This window comes from Apodemus sylvaticus, chromosome 6, assembly GCF_947179515.1.
Source record: "Apodemus sylvaticus chromosome 6, mApoSyl1.1, whole genome shotgun sequence".
Taxonomy (NCBI): Eukaryota; Metazoa; Chordata; class Mammalia; order Rodentia; family Muridae; genus Apodemus; species Apodemus sylvaticus.
The window spans coordinates 68,124,998-68,142,220 of NC_067477.1; the positions used below are offsets into that span (position 1 = coordinate 68,124,998).

A 17,223-nucleotide genomic window follows, 5' to 3' on the forward strand; every position below is an offset into this window, starting at 1 on the left:
TCCTTGTGCTGCACTGTGCTGGAAATATAGGCTCTGGTCGACACCTCATGGACACCCCGGCGTAGCGTGTTTCTGGAAGTTGAGCGCAAACGAGATCCGGACAGTGTCCCCACGGATGTTGTCTAAAGGGTGGTCGGTCCTTCGGCTCCGGTGTCGGCCCAGTGTCGGAGTCCCTTCAGGTTCCGTAGGGGCTGTCCCTTGGCGTTGCGCGCACAGTGGGCGGAGTCCCGGGGCGGGGCCGCAGAGCGGCAGGGAGGCCGGACCGCAGGGCCTCCGCTGTGAGGGCGAAGGCGGGGCGTATGCAGATGAGGTCACGCGCAGAGGCTGCCGGTCCCGTGGATGGAGGCGGGCTGTGTCCCGCGTATATAGTCGTACGAGGTGGGTGTGATTTGCGTAAGGGAGGATAAGACAGCATCGAGTCTGGAGGTCATGACGGCGAAGCGGACGCGCGGACGCGGGGACCGTATGTTGGAAGTGGGTGTGTAGTAAGGGAAAATGTGCACGCGGCGACTACAGCTCATACTTACCTGGCAGGGGAGATACCATGATCACGAAGGTGGTTTTCCCAGGGCGAGGCTTATCCATTGCACTCCGGATGTGCTGACCCCTGCGATTTCCCCAAATGCGGGAAACTCGACTGCATAATTTGTGGTAGTGGGGGACTGCGTTCGCGCTCTCCCCTGATCTCATGCGGTTTGCAAAAGAAGATCTGCTGTGGTGGCTTCTGCACAGCACCAGCCTTGATATCAAGTTTGGAAAGCAGCCCTAGCTAGGCAAGCCTTTAGACGAGAGAGTAGACTGTATTCTGACTTGCAGAGCAAAGGGGGGGAGTAGACTGTATTCTGACTTGAAGAGCGTACCTTGCAAGTCCGGCCTTGCTCCCCCCACTCACCCCCAATACAGCACAGGTAGCCAGTGTTGGACATGGGGATACACGTGTGAGAGAGAAGTAGAAAGTTTTCTGTGTTCCAGGCCTGCTAAAAAGCAATATAGACAAGCAACCCAACCAACCAAAAGTTATGGCATTGGCAAGGACCGGAGAGAAAATTTCACGGTTAGGAGTATGAGTTGCTCTTCCAGAGGAAGCTGCATTCACATGGCAGCTCTCAACTGTTTGTAAGTCCCAACACACTCTTCTAGCAGTCACAAGCATTGCATACATGTGGTGCAAAGACATACACGCAGACACACACACAAACACACACACAGGCAAAATGTCCATACACGCAAGATCCAATATTTTCTTGGGCTGAGATGACCCAGCAGTTAAGAGCACTGACTGCTCCCCCCTAGGTCCTGAGTTCAAATTCCAGCAACCACATGGTGGCTCACAGCCATCCGTAAGGAGATCTGACATAAGGAGACTCTTCTGGTGTGTCTGAAGACAGCTACAGTGTACTTACATATAACAAATAAATAAATCTTTAAGAAAAAGAAAAACATCTGCCTGTAAGGCATTTTCTTAATGAGTGTTTGGTGGGGGAGGGCCCAGCCCATTGTGGGTGGGGCCACTCCTGGACTGGCAGTCCTGGGTTTTATATGAAAGTAGGCTGAGCAAGGCATGAATCCGGAACAAGCCAGTACACAGCAGTCACGGTCCCGAGTTCCTTCAGTGTGGAAGCGTAGACAGATAAACCCTTTCCTCCCCAGGTGGCCTTGCTCGTGGTGTTTTGTCGCAGTAATAGGAACCCTGACTGAGACACCTGCTTTACTTATTAGGTCCGGGTCACCAAGCCAAAACCGGCGGTGACCAGGCCTCTTCTGAGGAAAGGCGCACACATGGAATGCAGACGGCTCTCCTTACAGCAAGGCCTGAGGAGTTGGGTCCCCACGTGGCAAAGACCTGTGGGGATATTCGTGCAGACCTTTCCGAGGGAATGCTTGGTTCGCTTTTGCCTTGCGTTTTCATTTTGGCTTTGCTGTTGGCAGTTTTTATTTTCGCTTTGTCTGTAACAGACATTTCCCCAGAATCAGAAAGCTTGGGCAGTGATTCGTTCCTATTTGTCTCTGAGAGAATGGAACAGACAGATCACTACTCCTTTGCTTGTGGTGGTGGTGGTGGTGGTGGTGGTGGTGGTGGTGGTGGTGGTGGTGGTGGTGGTGGAAGAAGAGGAGGAGGGGGAGGAGGAGGAGGGGGAGGAGGAGGAGGAGGAGGAGGAGGAGGAGGAGGAGGAGGAGGAGGAGGAGGAGGAGGAGGAGGAGGAGGAGGAGGAGGAGGGAGTCAACATGAGAGGCCCCGGTCTGGGTCCATCAGCTAATGTCCAGAGGCTCTCTCCTGATGGGAACTTGGTTCTGTCAACAGTTTGCCCACCGACCTGCTCCAAACAACAGTTAGGTGGGTGATTATCAGAAAGTTAGACGGGGCTTGCTGGATCGTTGGCTTCAAGCCTCAGTAAGAACATTCAGAAGCGAGCCGAGCAAGAATGAGGGACTGACTCCGGTTACGAGTTTGCCAAGAAACCCTGGGCGTTAGAGGATTTAGATCTCCTGATTAGGACGCGGGGAGACGCCAGGTGGCCTGAGTTGTGTCAGTGCCAGTGTGTGAACAGTACTCCTTGGTCCGAGTCTTCTTCGGCCGATTGCGTACACATCATCTTTCGTGTTCTGAGCCTGGACAAACGAAACCAACCAGCCAGCCAGCCAGCCAGCCAGCAAACCCCAAACCAGTCAAACCCACCCAGACCAAACAAGACATTTAGGTAGAGGAGGGGTACCGAAGAAGTGACTCAGTCGTTAAAAGCACTGGCTGCTCTTTGCAGAGGATCGGGGTTTGATTCCCAACACCTACACGGTGGCTGTACCTATCTATATCTCGAATTCTTGGGGAATCCATGAAGCTATCCTCTTTCCGGGGTCACTGTATAAATGCAGTACACAGCCATACTGATGCATTGTTTTCCTTTCTGTACTGGCGACCATGATTCCCAATACTGTCTAGTTAGGGTTTCTGTTGGAACCACCACAGCGAGAATGAACTTGGGGAGGAAAGGTTTAGGTGGGTTATATATATACTTCCACGTGGTAGTCCATGCCACTGATGGGATTGAGAACAGAAACCCAAAAGAGCTGGTGCATAGACCAGGGAAGCGTGTAGCTTGAGCCCCTACTCAGCCTGTGGTCGTACAGAACAGGACCAAAATAATACTCACGAGCAGGATTCTCCTCCAACCACAACGTAGAAGAGCAACATTTCACCCCATGTATGAACCTGCGGGTAAGCTAAGAACTCTTTATCTTTCAACAGGAAAAAGCCAGGGGAGAGCGCGAACGCAGTCCCCCACTACCACAAATTATGCAGTCGAGTTTCCCGCATTTGGGGAAATCGCAGGGGTCAGCACATCCGGAGTGCAATGGATAAGCCTCGCCCTGGGAAAACCACCTTCATGATCATGGTATCTCCCCTGCCAGGTAAGTATGAGTTGCTCGCCCCGCCACCAGCCTCTCCCTCCACACGCACTCCTTTCAAACGCACGGTCGCCCCCTACGCGCGACCGCCTCGACCTCACGCCCTCCGCACTTCTGACGCGATGCACCTCCCTCACGAAAATCACACGCGTGCCACGCCGGACACTCCACCCGAGACGCGGCCCGTCGGGTTCCGCGGGACCGGCAGCCATTGCGCGCATTTATCTGCATACGCCACGCCCTCGCGCTCTCGCGCTCTGGCTCTCTCGCTCTTTTTTGGCGGGCAAGGGATTGAGACCGGCTTAGGGTGACCTCACTATGTAGCCTATAGCCTAAGACGATGCTAAACTTTTGGTTGCACTATGCAATCGGGAGCCTGAGATGACCCTAAACTTCTGATCCTGCGTAGATGCCATCATCCATAGGGGATTTGTATATGCCAAGGTTTCTTACTGCACCCGGGACCTCCAGCCCAGGGCGTAGCACCGCCCCACTCTGGGCTGGACCTTCCCATAGTCACCACGGATTAAGAAAAGGCCCTTGGCGCTTTCCTGCCTGATCTTTTGGGTGAGGCAGTTTCTCAACTGAGGTTCCCTCCTCTCACAGGACGATTACTTGTATCTAGCACAAGCCAGCACAACCCCTGTTCCAGGGGATCCCGTATCTTCCTCTGACGTGCACAGGTCCTGGCACACAGGTTGGTATGCTGCACATACATACGTATGTACATACTTACATACGCTCAGGAGTACATGGATACACATTAAGTAAAAAAAAAAAAAAAAAAAAAAAAAAAAAAAATTAAGTGGAGGAGGAAAACCGGTTGGGAAGAGGAAAGGAATCTGCAAGAGTGTGAGGGAGACCAGGAGAGTGGCCAGAGCCGTGAGCACAGCACGGTTGAAATACATTGTGTATACGAGCATGAAAACGTCATAATGAATCCACTATTGCGTATAACTGCCGTATGCTGATGATTACAAATAGGCAAAGGAAATTATTGTCACTTTCTCAACTTTGGGGATCCACGTTCGACTTTTCCATGTTTTTGTCATGACAACAAGGCAATGTTCAAGAAACTTTTGTAAAGGGCTGGAGAGATGGTTCAGCGGTTAAGAACACCGCTCTTCCAGAGGTCCTGAGTTCAATTTTCAGCAACCACCTGGTGGCTCACAACCAGCTGTAATGGGATCTGATGCCCTCTTCTGGTGGGTCTGAAGACAGCTACAGTGTGCTCATATAAATGAAATAAATAAATCTTTAAAAAAAAAAAGAAACTTTTGTAAAAGAATTTGTGCGTATGTATGTGTATGTGTGTGTATATATATGTACATGATATATATGTATATGTGTGTATATGTTTGTGTATATATGTTTATGTATATATGTACACACACACACACACACACACACACATATATATATATATATATATATATATATATATATATATATATATATATATATATATATATATATATATATAAACATAATTTGTTGAGCATATTGTGAGGCAGCAGAAACAAGAGTGCGGCCTGCTCCTGAAATTTCAATGAAAAAACTTGGACTTTGTGCCAGATAATCCCTCCCAGCACTCAGGAGGCAGAGGCAGTGGGATCTCTGGGAGTTCCAGGCCAGGCTGATCTTTGAAACGAGTTCCAGGACAGCCAGAGCTACACAGTGAGACCCTGTCTCAAATCGCTGACGAACAAGAACTAGGGCTTGGGTAGGGGCTTGGTGGGAGAGGACATGCCTAGCATTGAGGTCGATCCACAGCACCAACGAATTAAATAGATAAAAATGCTCAATCAAAAATCCCGGGATCAGGCTTTTGACCAGCACCACATTTGACAGGCCCCGGGTGCCGGGACCCCGGTAGTGCTTCTAAACGGAGGCACTGGCCACCAGACTTGTTGACGTTACCTTGGGACCCTTGATTTAATTGCGACCAAGGTGAAAAACAAAACACAGGACCAGTGCTTCAAACTTGAAACCAGCATGTCAGGAGAACTGGGGTGTGGTTCTCCCGACTTCAGCAGCCCAGGTTAATTGAGATTATACTGAACTCGACTTTTGAGAGTCTCCTGAAGCTGGGAACATGGCTCAGAGGTTAAGAGCAGTGGCTGCTCTTCCATGGAAACGGGGCTCAAGTCGCAATCATACATGCAGGCAAAACATCCACACACAGGAAACGATCTTCCTTTCCTTTCCTTCTTTCCTTTCTTTTTGTTTCCCCTTTCCTTTCTTTCTCTTTCCTTCCTTCCGTTCTTTTTGTTTCTTTTTCTTTTTCTTTCTTTCCTTTCCCTCTTTCTTCCCCCTTCCTTCCATCCTTCCTTCCTTTCTCTTTACTTTCTTTTTCTTTCCTATCTCCCTCCCTCCCTTCTCTCTCTCTCTCTCTCTCTCTCTCTCTCTCTCTCTCTCTCTCTCTCTCTCCCTTCCTTTCTTCCCAGTACTTGGAAGGCAGAGCCAGGTGCATCTCTGAGTTCCACGCCAGCCTGGTCTCTAGAGAGAGTTCCAGAATGGTTATGGCTATATAGACAAACCCTGTCTGAAAAAAAAAACAAAATTAATAACAATACTACTACTAATACATTTATTATTATTATTATTATTATTATTATTATTATTATTTTGGTTTTTTTCGAGACAGGGTTTCTCTGTGTAGTCACGGCTGTCCTGGAACTCACTTTGTAGACCAGGCTGGCCTCGAACTCAGAAATCCACCTGCCTCTGCCTCCCAAGAGCTAGGATTAAAGGCATGCACCACCACGGTCTTGGCTATAATAAATTATTGGTTTGTTTGTTTGTTTGTTTGTTTGTTTTTTCGAGACAGGGTTTCTCTGTGTAGCCCTGGTTGTCCTGGAATTCACTCTGTATGTAGACCAGGCTGGCCTCGAACTCAGAATTCTGCCTGCCTCTGCCTCCCGGGTGCTGAGATTAAAGGCGCGTGCCACCACGGCACGGCTATAATAAATTATTATTAGTATTATTACTTAAGAGATTTGTTGAGTGTTTAAGTGTTTTGCCTGTGTGTCTGTCTTTGTATCACATGTGTACAGTGCCCAATAGAGGACAGAAGAGAGCATCAGATCCTCTAGAACTGGAGCTAGAGTTGTGAGTTACTACTGTGTGGGTGCTGGCATTTGAACCCGGGTTCTCTGGAAGAGCAGCCCAACACTATTAACTGCTGAGACACCGCCCTAACTTTTTTTTTTTTAAAGGGACGTGTCATCTCCCTTTCTGTTCCGGTGACAACCATCTAAGTACGTGTCCCCTGTTCATTTTCACTCCCAGGATATAGATACCTTCTGGACCCAAAAATCCGATGTTCCAACCATAGGTTTGCCCTAGTGATAAAGCTGGACGGCCATTTTCCGGCAGGTGAGGTTACTAAGAAGTGACTTGAACCTAGAAGAGGGCCCTCATGGAAATGACCACTCTGGCGTCCGAATATATCGACTTCCAGCACCTAGAACTAGCTTTTGATTCTGCACGACGGACACTAGAAGCTTGAACCAAAGAGATCGCTGACCTAGAAGCAGCCCCAGAGCCCAGCCTTAGGGATAACGAAGGTGCGGCCTCGGAGGCCTGGAGTTTGAGTGTGTGGACAGGTTCAACTGTGGTCTCAGCCAGCCCCCAGGGTTGACCGTGCTCTCTACTCACTCCATCTTGGGAGAAGCGACTGCCACCTGACCTACCTAGAAAAGAGGGGGTACTTATTCCCTTTTCTTGGGATCATTTCAACCAGCTTTTGGGAGGGAATTCAAGACAGGGTGTTGTCACTCAGCGACCTAGGCTGGCCTGGAACTGGTAGCGACCTCCCTCACCTGACTGACAACAGTATGCAGTATGAGATTAAGGTGTCGCCCCGCTCCGCTCCGCTCCCAGCAAGCACATCATGCGCTTCCTGCCAAGTGTTCTACCAACGAGAACCATCCCCTCATCGGGATTTAGATGTTCATGTGTTTGTGTCTGCCACCTGTGCGCAGAGGCCAGAGGAAGGAAGGAAGGAAGGAAGGAAGGAAGGAAGGAAGGAAGGAAGGAAGGAAGGAAGGAAGGAAGGAAGGAAGGAAGGAAGGAAGGAAGGAACTGTCAGGCTGGGTGGCAGTCATCTGACCTGGGGACCTCAGAAAAAGTAGAGGTGCTGGATTAGAAGGTTGATCAGAGAGGAACTGCACAGATGTACCCTGCATATCGGCTGAGGATGAAACCCTTCGAGGAAAAGCCCTCGTCCCTGCTGGCCGGCTTGCGGGTCCTCCAGGTGAAGTTGGCTGAGAAGTCCTACGTCTCCTTTCTCTGGGGTGCCCGAGCTGATTGTAAGGGCACGTGGGCGCTGGTGCTTGGAGCAAAGGAGCTATTTATTAACAGGAAGAAAAGAGAGAGACTTGGCGCTGTCCTAGGACCTAGAGAGAAACAGAAGGAAAAACGAAAGCAGGAAGCACTAAGGAGCTGATAGATAGCATGAGCAACCTCCACCGAATTTGCTTTGTCTTTAGGAACCGTAAAAATCAGGGGAGAGCGCGAACGCAGTCCCCCACTACCACAAATTATGCAGTCGAGTTTCCCGCATTTGGGGAAATCGCAGGGGTCAGCACATCCGGAGTGCAATGGATAAGCCTCGCCCTGGGAAAACCACCTTCGTGATCATGGTATCTCCCCTGCCAGGTAAGTATGAGTTGCTCGCCCCGCCACCAGCCTCTCCCTCCACACGCACTCCTTTCAAACGCACGGTCTCCCCCACCGCGCGACCACCTCGCCCTCACGCCCTCCACAACTCTGATGCGATGCTTCTCCCTCAAGGAAATCAATCGCGTGCCACGCCGGATACTCCACCCGAGACACGGCCTGTCGGGTTCCGCGGCACCGGCAGCCATTGCGCTATCTCATCTGCATACGCCACGCCCACAGGCGGCTTTTTTTTTTTTCTTTTTCCTTCCCCTGGCCTGCAGGAGACAGAGACTCGTGCACAGTGACAGAGACCTCTAGCACCCTTTGTGTGTATGGGATAAACTGACTAAGGTTTCTTTTCTTTCTTTCTTTCTTTCTTTCTTTCTTTCTTTCTTTCTTTCTTTCTCTCTTTTCTTTTTCTTTTCTTTTCTTTTTTTTAAATAAAACAAAAGGAGTTTATTTACAATATGTCGTACTTCAACAACAGTTACAACCAAGAAACAGGGTATCAAGCAACCCTAAATTTTCCTTGAGACGAAGTCTTACCCCAGAAGTTTGTAACACAAAGTCGTGCCCCTGACGACACTCTTCCCCCCTTCTCTGCCTCAAGAAGGACCAAGAAGAAACACCTCTGCTGGGGCTGGCTCCCGGCAGACATCAAACTGATGCACAAACCCAGCCATGACATGTAGCTCAGCTCTCTCTCAACACCCGAGTCATTTTGCGGGATCTGCACGGTGATGGTGTTTTGGTGCTATCCAGTCGACACAGATCCTGCTTCTGGTCTCCAGGATCGCCATGTCGTTTTGTTTGTTTCTTTCTTTCTTCTTTCCTCAGCTGAAACAGCTTTGACCACCCACAGGACACGGCTCTGACCAGTTAAGACACCAGTCAGTTCTTTCCTCAGCTGAAACAGCTTTGGCCAAGCACAGGACACGGCTATGATCAGTTAAGACACCAGTCAGTCCCCAGGGAGAGCATCTGCCAGGAAATGAACATCAAAGGCCCCTTTCCAAGTTTTCTGCCTCCCCAGCTGCTCTACTTGGAGATCAGGCTGAGGCCTTGGGAGGTACGGCGGCCGGCTCCGGGCCCAGTTGGCTGGTTTATAGTGCACAGCTCTCTCCAATAGGTCTTCTCTGAGTGTAGGGCGGTTGGGTGGGGTGGGGGATAGTCCTTCCTGTCTGGGGTGCTCAGTTTTAGTTACCCCCAGTCACAGTTAAATCCCAACAGATGCTTCTTCAGCGCCCCGAGTTTCAAACGAAAAAGACAGATGTGGGTAGACATGCTCCACCACACCACACAACGTAAAGTACACAGAGTTTCTCACCTCACTTCCTGTCACACACTTTTGTTTTGTTTCGTTTTGTTGTTGTTTTAAGTAAGAGTTGTTGTGCAACAAGACTGTTCTCGGGGAGATGCAACACACAGGTCTATGCACCCCGGATAGGGGGCCTACAGCAGACAAAAGTCCGGATACTGTAAGACCCCCCAAAATGAGGGTGCCCCAGCACCCCACGCCCCGGAAGGCGACACCCAAATGACTCACGAGAAACGGTCTCGATGCAATAACATGAGGATTTCTTTATTCCAGAATTCTGGGTTCCACAGCCATACACCGCGCAGGGCTAGAGGACTGTGGACCACAAGTGCCGAATTGCGACAGCTTTTATAAGTTTATGACAAAGCCCTCGAATCACAAACCAATCATTTCTTAGCATGGAGAGCCCGCGAAATGCGAGCCAATGATTTGTACCACTCTATAGTTTTTAGGCCAATCAGTTTAAATTATCAGAGCCCAGCACTCAGTGGACCAATTAGCTTCCTATTTTCTTGAATGTCTATAGTTGCGTGAACTCCTGCATAGGGGTAATGGCATAAGTTTACAGAAGCAAGATAAGCTTAGCCCATTTCCAGTTACCTTATGGGGCCAGGATCACCTATTCAAGGCCTTTCTGCTAGGTCTCAACAAAGGGCGGGCTCTGGAATGTGACCTTTTACCTAGTTTCTAACAAAGCCAGATAGCATTTTAAACTTCTGAGTTCTTGGGGTCATTAGAGTTAGGCTGTATAATTTTTTATCCTTTCATTCCCCAGTTCTTCTCTTGTTAATAGTTCTAATCTTAGAACTATAAAGCTAAATCTCTGACTCTATATATTCTGGATTGTCCTACCCTAAATCTCTGATATTGTTGGCATAGCATAAGAATCTGCACAGCACTTATTCGTTCCCTAATAAAAACTATTAACCGGTTAATCACACAGGTTCCAATTGTAAGCAAAAGGAGTAAAGTTACAAAGGGTCTCATCAAAGCAGAAAGCAGGGTGGTCAAGAGTACAGGATAAGAGCCTTTCCATCAAGTCTCAAGGTATTCTGCGCAGTGGTGTCTAACGTAGACCGAACCTCCAACTTGGAAACGACTTGCAAGTCTCTTTCTCCTGAGTAGGCCTTCCACGCTTGCTGCCTCACCCACTCGAGGGTCTTGAGCCTAGAGAAAAAAGGCCTTAAGAGCACAAAGGGTAGGAGAACTATCTAATCATTAACACCAGTCTCTGTGGTCAATTTGGTGAGGGTTTCTTTCATCAGGGTTCCAGCAACAGTTCTTGAAGCCTTCTTATACAGATCCAGTGCCCATCTGGAAGCAGTGAGGAGTTTCTGGCATGCCTGGAGCATTTACGACAAATCTCATATTGTGGGACACCTCCTGGGAGGGCCCAGTGGACACCAAAGGAGTTGAGGTATCAAAGAGGATCTCTAGGGGGGGTCAGGTTAAAATGGTAGGGGCTCTTCAGAAACGAGGGGAGAGGCACCACCCAGCCTGAGCCAGTCTCCAAGGTCAATTTAGTTAAGGTCTCTCATAGGGTTTTGTTTATTCTCTCTACCTGCCTTGAGCCCTGGGGACAGTACATCCAATAATGTTTCCAATTAGTCCCCAATATCTCTGTCAATTTCTGACTTACCTTAGAAACAAAAACAGAACCATGATCTGATCCAATTACCTTGAGCACTCTGAAACTCGGGGAAAATTTCTTCTAACCTTGGCAGCTGTTTCCTGCTTCAATCCATCTAGAGAAAAGTATCTATAAATGCCGGAAGATATTTTATAACCATATTCTCCTGCCTTAGCTTTTATAAAATCTCTTAATATATTCTAGGCTGTTCTCTTCTAGGTCTTTTGCCCTGTTTACTCTTTACTGCATAAGCATTTACTTGCTGGCATATCTTACACTGTTCCATTATCTCTCTAGCCTAAAACCTGAGTCATAAATATATACATTTGGTCCCTTAACTGCCAGGAAAAAGTTTTTTTTAATCCCCCTAAATGAGTCCATCTGTGCATTTGGACTAGTGACTCTTTGGCTTACTTTCTGGGGAGTATAGTTCTCCCTTCTTGTGTGCACCCTCTCTCGGTAATAGTTGGTTAGGGTGGTTAGCAATCTCAGTCCTTTTTTAAAGTGAGGCTGTTTCTTAATTCTGTCCCATTTCCCAATGGGTGTCTCTTACAGACCCATAATCAGTATAGGCTCCTGCATATCCATTCCTGGAGGTACTTGCTCTGCCTGGTTATTGCCCATTGAATCTTTTCCCTTTGGACATCCTGGGCAGTGAATACTCACAGTGGCTGACTTCATTAGGACATCTAAGAGGTCCAAGATTTCCTGTTGGTTTCCTCTGATGTGAGCAGTCCTCTTGGCATATATCCCTGTGGATGTGGGCTGTGGCAAAGGCATACCTGTTACCCATGTGGCTGTTGATTTTCTTGCTGGTTCCAAGATCCAAGGTCTTGGTGAGGGCAACGAGCTCTACTTTCTGCATTGACATGCCAGGGGGTAAAGATTCTTCTACCCAGATGACATTTGTGCTGTCCACCATAGCAGCACCTGCTTCCATCATGGAGAAAACTGCTCTGGTCTGTAGCGACTTTCAGCAAGGGTCAGTCTCTCTTTTTGGGCCAGTTAGCTGCAGCCCGTTGGGCAGGAAGCATATCTGTCCCCCTCCCCATTTTGGAGAGTATGTCTTACTCCAACAGAGAGTAGGAACAGTCTGGGGTGACCCTAAATGAATGGGCTTACCCATCCCATCCGTAGGTCCGCTGTTCTTCGGGTAGTCCATGAATACATTTTGGTGCCAGGGGCTTCTTGGATCCAAGATCTTTTCTTGGAAACAGCGCCATTGGCTTGGAAGACCGAGTGTTGAGCCCCTGTGTCCACCAAGAACTGAGTGGGTTTCTCTTTCACTCCCACTGTTATCCTGGGTTGGGGGAGGTGGTCAGGAAATCCATCTCCCCTAGTCGCTGTCTTCACCCAGGGCTAACACTTGGGTTTGCCATTTGGGGGCACTTTTCCCAAGACCTGGGAATTCCTGCTCCCGGCTTTTATTTCTTAGGGCACACTCTGGCTCAGTGGCCTCTTTCCTTATAGTATGCACATTGGTCCTTTTCTGTCTCCCTTTTCTGCTTTTTCTAACTATTACAGCCAGGATTCTCTGTAGCTTCCTTCCTTCTCTGTCATTTTCTTTCTTTTTCTCTGTTTCTTCTCCTCTGTCTCCCTGTCTCAGCAAACTACTAAATCTCTCTACAGACTTTCTCAATAACCTGCACTACTAAATCCTTCTACAGACCTTCTCAGCAACCTGCACCAAATCCCTCTAGCCTCTGAAGCTTTTTCCTGATATTTCTACTAGCCCTGTCTATAAGAGCCATTGTCATAGTAGCTTTATATTCCGAGCCCCTGCATTCATAGCATGTATATTGGCAGAATGCCTCTATGAGCTGCTCTAGAAAAGCTGCAGGTGACTCATCTGGTCCCTGCTTAACCTTACATACCTTGGTCAAATTCGTGGGCTGCCATGCCCTCGAGACCTGCCAATGGAGTCTGGTGTTGGTCTGTCAGATGCCTCTTACCTTTTGTCTGAGGGGGTAATCTTTTTGGCTTCCTGTATTACAAATAAAACAGTCCCAAAGAGATTAATTAGTCTCTTGGGAAATATACCCTTAGTGAGAGAGCTACCATGGTATCAGGATAGGTGGTCTCAGGTCCTCTCCTGCTCCATTCTGTGGTCTTCTCTAAATATCAATTGAGCATAATTATTACCATTTTGTAAATTATAAACTATAAGATAGACATAACACCTAGTTTATCATCCTGTCAATTAAACAGAACCCTTTTTATCTGTATTATCTTAAAAGACTGTCAGAATTAACACTTAATGTTGTATTCCGTAGCTGCCTGCCACTACTACGAACTGGGTTGCTGGAACTTTAATGTCAGTCAGACCTTTTACCAGTTTGGGCAAGCCCTTCCCCCCAGACCCCCCAGGCTGAGTTCCGGTGAAGCCATCTGGTGGTTCTTGACTCTACTGCTTGGGCAGCTGGGTGGGTCACCTGCTTAATTCAGGAATTCATGGACCTTGAAGAACAATGAGCTTAACCTTTACTCAGAGCTTCTCCAGCCCAGGTGGAGCAGGATCCTGAAGGAATCCATGCTCAACAAGGGCTGGGAGAAGTTCACCTTGACCAATGTCAAGTATTCTCTTTGCGCTACAGGCTGTCCTGGGTGGGATGCCTAGAGTGGCATATTCAAATAATAATATGTTTAGGCAGACAGAAAAACACATACATATTCACACATTCCAAGCATTTCACATATACACATATGTGTATACATACACATATGCACACATACACATATGCACACATACCTGGTGGGTGTATGGAACAAAGTTCCAACAGATTCCTAGAATTTCACACTTTACACATACAAACATATACACACAACTGGATGAAGCACGCTCCAACACACAGGCAGGCAAGCTTTATATACATACACGCATACATATATGTATAAAGATTTATTGGATGGAGCATAGTTCCAACACATTTTCATACAAACTTTACACATATTCATACAGAACTTTATTTTTTCTCCCTTGTCTTATACATTTCAGCAAAATCTTTCAAGCAGTGTAAAATTACCATGTGATTACATTTTAGTTTTCTTCTAGTGAATGACTATGAGAAAATGATGTTCCCCAATAACTTCACAAGGAATAATATTACATAATACTGGCAAAGAAAACAAATGATTCCCAAGGACCCACGTGCATTCATAATGAAGCAACTTGTTATAGATTAACAAAGTGTAAATAAGCAAGGCAGTTTTCTCAGCCAGCTTCTCTTACTGTCAGGCAGCAATGTACAGTTAAAAACAAAGGATTGATTATTGTACTATCTGTCTTTAAAAGTAATCTCATAAGAATCAAAAAAAATCACAAATCTAAACTTTGATATAAAAATGAGACATAGCTACCTTAAATCCTCAGAATGCACATCTACTCATCAGCAATTCTTAATAAATCACATCAGGAAGCCGAGGGCAAAATGTGTATAAGAACTCAATCAGCAGCAGCCCAGCTTCAGTGAGAGTCCAGGTAGCCAGTGTGGCCGCTGTTCTTGGTCCCTGACCATAATCGCTTAACTATTAAGAGTGTGCCTCTTTAGCCGTGCAGTGGTGGCGCACGCCATAATCCCAGCACCCTGGGAGGCAGAGGCAGGCAGATTTCTGAGTTCGAGGCCAGCCTGGTCTATAGAGTGAGTTCCAGGACAGCCAGGGCTATACAGAGGAACCCTGTCTCAAAAAAAAAAAAAAAAAAAAAAAAAAAAAAAAATCCAAAAAAAAAAAAGTGTACCTTTCTGAACTTCAAATTGTTCCCTAAGATTTTCTACATCAGATTCAGTAGCAAAAATATTGTAACCTAGCTTCACTAACAGTTTTATTTTTCCAAATTTTTTTTTAAAGATTTGGGTTTTTGTTATTGCTGTTGTTTTGGTTTTTTGGATTTTTTGTTTTTGTTTTTGTTTTTGTTTTGTTTGTTTTTTGTTTTGTTTTTTTTTGAGACAGGGTTTCTCTGTATAGCCCTGGCTGTCCTGGAACTCACTCTGTAAACCAGGCTGGCCTTAAACTCAGAAATCCGCAGGCCTCTGCCTCCCAGGGTGCTGGGATTACAGGCGTGTGCTACCACCGCCTGGCTGATTTGTTTATTTTTATTTTTTATTTTTTAAGATTTATTTATTTATTATACGTTAAGTACATTGTTGCTGTCTTCAGACACACCAGAAGAGTGCATCAGATCCCATTATAAAAGGTTGTGAGCCACCATGTGGGTGCTGGGAAATGAACTCAGGACCTCTGGAAGAGCAGTCAGTGCTCTTAACCACTGAGCCATCTCTCCAGCCCTCCAAATGTTTTACTAAGGGTAGAGGTCATTGTGGACAATCGCCATCTCTAAGTCATTTCCTAGGGTGGTGATTGAATCATTGATCTACTCCAGCAGCGATGACTGAAAGCGATCCAGCACGATTGTTGTGAGAGCCAGAGATGCTGCCCAGTGAAGTGAGGGGCTGGACGCCCCCTTAGAGTTTCCATACAATTCTTGGGTTAAGAGGGAAGTGAGGGCAGCAAGCAGAGAACTCCTTAACAGCATGGAGTCCTCGGGAGATGTTAGTCGTCAGAGTTGGCCTCAACCAAGGTGTACCCATCGCAGCTGTGCTAACCCGTGGGCAGCATTCCCTGAGTTCTAAAGCCCTTCCTCCTGCATGGCCCTCAGCCGTTTCCAAATAGGAGAGGACTAAGAAGGAAAAAGTCCCTCATCCAACATAACTTTAGACTGGGAACAACGGGAATTACATGCGCTCCCATGAGAAAGACCAGGCCCAGCTGACAGAACCACCGACTCCGTGTGCGGTTTGCACCCCACCTTGGGTCCTAGGGCACCTGGGCAAGAGCTCTTCTTTCTAGCAGACAGCTTTTCTTCTATGCGGTCGTGGTAGCTTCCCAGTGGCTCTGTTGACGAGCGTCTACTGGCCAAGCTAGGGATGGGATCCAGGCAACTATGCTGTGCCTGCATTTTGGAGCTAAGTGTCGTCTGCCTCTGTCCAGCCGCACCCAGTGTATTACATCCAGAAAACCCGGTCACTGTACGTGTGGTAAAGCATTCCATGGATTTTGATTCGCCATTTCAAAAGAAATAAGGAAAGGAAAGGAAGGGGGAGGAAGAAGAGGAAAGGAAGGAAGGAAGGAAGGAAGGAAGGAACGAAGGAAGGAAGGAAGGAAGGAGAATCTAGAGACTGGACTCAGGTCATCAGGCTTGTGAGCAAATGCTTTTTTGCCTGTTGAGTCTTCCCTGCCCCCCAACACCCTCACCTCAGGTTTAAAGTGGCAGGGCTTAGCTATGGTGTGGTGACACATTCCTCTGTTGGCAGAAGTCACTAAGTGGGATGGAAAGTTTGTCCTTAGAGTAGGATAATGTCAATCTGCCTTTCAGGTGTATCCCACCACCATTGGCCCAAGAACGCTTTAGTTTGGAGGAGGTTCTCTAGTTTTGGGAGGTTTACATAGTTTCTCTCTGTATCCCTGGCTCTCTTGGAATTCAGTTGGTAGACCAGGCTGGCCCCAAACTCAGAGACTGGCCTGCCTCTGCTTCCCAAGTACTGGGATTAAAGGTGTGCGCCATTGGAAGCTGGAGAGATGGCTCAGTGGGTAAGAGCACTGACTGCTCCTCCAGAGTTCCTGAGTTCAATTCCCAGCAACCATATGATGGCTCACAACTATCTGTAGTGGGATCTGATGCCCCCTTCTGGTGTGTCTGAAGACAGCTACAGTGTAATCATCTAAATAAATAAATCTTTAAAAAAAAAAAAAGGTGTGCGCCATCACCACCCAGCAAGCTCTAATTTTTAAATTTTGTTTTGGATTCTGGAGAAACAGCTCACTTTACCCCTTAAGAGTAGTTGGTTCTGGGGCTGGAGAGATGCCTCAGTGGTTAAGAGCACTGACTGCTCTGCCAGAGGTCCTGAGTTCAATTCCCAGTCAAGCCATGGTGACTCACAGCCATCTGTAATGGGATCCGGTGCCCTTTTCTGGTGAGTCTGAAGACAGCTCTCATGTAGTCACAGACATAAAATAAATACATAAATAAATCTTTTTTTTTTTTAAGGAGCACGTGGTTCTCATGTAGAGGGCCAGCTTTGGTTCCCAGGGTTACATCAGGCATCACAACTGCCTATAACTATAACTCCAGGGGGCCCAACACACTCTCCTGGCCTCTGCAGGCAGACACACACACACACACACACACACACACATTTAAAATTTATTT

General features: G+C 47.4%; 3 non-coding genes across 3 annotated transcripts; 1 reads left to right on the plus strand and 2 right to left on the minus strand.

The window, feature by feature from the left end:
- Nucleotides 1-519: 519 nt before the first annotated feature.
- On the plus strand, nucleotides 520-683 carry LOC127688118 (U1 spliceosomal RNA). The gene has a single exon (XR_007978567.1). It is a non-coding gene; the product is annotated as a U1 spliceosomal RNA (small nuclear RNA).
- A 2,569-nt stretch (nucleotides 684-3,252) lies between these two features.
- LOC127688071 (U1 spliceosomal RNA) lies at nucleotides 3,253-3,416 on the minus strand. The gene has a single exon (XR_007978536.1). It is a non-coding gene; the product is annotated as a U1 spliceosomal RNA (small nuclear RNA).
- A 4,495-nt stretch (nucleotides 3,417-7,911) lies between these two features.
- LOC127688130 (U1 spliceosomal RNA) lies at nucleotides 7,912-8,075 on the minus strand. Its single transcript, XR_007978568.1, has one exon. It is a non-coding gene; the product is annotated as a U1 spliceosomal RNA (small nuclear RNA).
- Nucleotides 8,076-17,223: the final 9,148 nt, after the last annotated feature.